Consider the following 2,072-nt stretch of genomic DNA (forward strand, 5'->3'; position numbering starts at 1 on the left):
GATAGATGGTTACTGACAATGAAGCAAAGATGATGTAGCTCAGGCTAGAGACAAGGAAAGAAGCTCACTCTTAGCATGCAGTACTCTAGTGTCCAGGTGTACACCTCAGCACAGGTCTGAAACACACCCAATGGACTCGATTTATGCCAGCTGTGGTACTGCTAATGAAAAATTACATCATGATTCATCTTGTCTACAGTCAGGCAACAATGACAATGGGAGAAGTTGTCAATAAGAACTATAATGACACCGGGGGCTGTGGATTACCATCCTGTCTGTGTTCATTGTTCTATAATAATGACTACTTCCTACTGCCCTAAAGGATGAGTTAAAATAAATAAATAAAGAAAGAAAGAAAGAAATAAATAAGTAACAAATGATAGAGATAATAGTTTTTATACAGCTGAAAGGAATTTTTACTAAAGGCTGGAGAGATATTTTAGTGGACAAGAGCTTTTGCTGTGCATACCTAAGAACCCAGGTTCAGAGCTCCAGCAAACATATAAGAGTAGTTTACATAAGTCTCTAATCCCAGTGTGTGGGACCCAGAGACAGAAGAACTGCTGGGATTTGCTGACTTCTAGCCTGGTTTCAAATTCGATAAGAGATCATGTTTCAAAGGAATAGGTGTAGAGTGGTAGCAAAACACTTAATGTCTTCCTCTTGTGTCTGTATGCAGCCCTCCACACACACACACACACACACACACACACACACACACACACACACACACACACACACACACACACACAGCTTAATAAAATGGAGATGCACATTCTTAATGAAAAGTTTGGGCCTTACAAAGACTTAACATTAAGTTCAAAGAGCAAAGATGGCAGCGTTGGTCAGGTTAAAGAGAGCTGGGTGCTTCAGGGTAAGGCATTACTTCTTCCCTGGGAACAATTTTACTCCCAAGGGACACTGGGCAGCTATCTGAACACACATGGGTGGCACTATTTGAGTAAGGGCATACTAGTGGCAAAAATATTAAGTCAAGGAAGCCTCCAAGTGTCCTGAAGCACACAAACTTTCTCCGCAAGAATTTTCTGAATAAAAATATTAATGATGTAGAGTCTGAGAGACACTTCTTATAAGGCAAACCCAGATAAAAGTTTGACCTCATCACTGAACTGTGAGGCTTGGGATATGTTTTCTTGCCCATCTGTGCTTCAGCTTCCTTGTTCATAAAATGAAGAAAGCAGTATCCACAGAATAGAGTTTTCCCAATGTTATTTCTTTTTCTTGGTCAAGCAACTTTAATCAAGTTCATGGTCAGCTGTACAAGTGTGAATGCAAGAAAGATGCTGTACCATCCTGTATGTGCTAGAACTGTCTTCACTGTTGTCACTTGTAAGGTGTCGAAGGTGGGACCCGTTGGCGAATCTTCTTTCCTGTGGTGGACTAAGGAACATATTGCTCCGGAGTGTCAATCACATTGAATTTGTGGTTTGCCCAGATGAATTTATGAGCAGTAGTTGGCTTTGTTGTTGGAAGGTCGTCAGTCATGTAGTGAAGCCAGCGGTGCCATTCAGGAAGCTTCCTGCTTCCATTGACATCCCAGAATGTGTCTTTGCCTTTCATTTCTGTGGTATAGATGACCTATTGGTGACGGCCAAAAAATTGCCTGTTGTCCTCATAGTTTCCATATTTGTGTTCTCCCACCAAGCTACCAAGCCTTATATCATTTGCCCTAAAGAAAGTCTTTAGGAAGCCTTGCTAGCCGCCGTGGCCGGGGACCTGCTGCAGCCCACGCTTTCAGGACCTCCACCAGCTCCATGTTTGTCTCCCCAATGTTGTCTTTTATTTTTGCAGATTTTTTTATTTGAATTAGAAACAAGATTGTTTTACATGACAATCCCAGTTCCCTCTCCCTCCCCTCCTCCCCTACCACCCCCTCCCCACTCCAACGCTACCTATCACATATCCTTTCTGCTCCCCCTGGATGGTGAGGCCTTCCATAGGGTGTCATGGAGTCTGTCTTATCCTTTGGGTTAGGGCCTAGGCCCAACCCCGTGTGTCTTAAGAACCTATTCCACATAGAGGAATACTCCAAGTGTTATCTTATACTTTCT

General features: G+C 42.8%; 1 pseudogene; it reads right to left on the reverse strand.

Annotated features, from left to right (window-relative positions):
- Positions 1-1,344: 1,344 nt before the first annotated feature.
- LOC100772820 lies at positions 1,345-1,777 on the reverse strand (annotated as a pseudogene).
- Positions 1,778-2,072: the final 295 nt, after the last annotated feature.

The sequence above is a fragment of the Cricetulus griseus genome, chromosome 10 (assembly GCF_003668045.3).
Source record: "Cricetulus griseus strain 17A/GY chromosome 10, alternate assembly CriGri-PICRH-1.0, whole genome shotgun sequence".
NCBI lineage: Eukaryota > Metazoa > Chordata > Mammalia > Rodentia > Cricetidae > Cricetulus > Cricetulus griseus.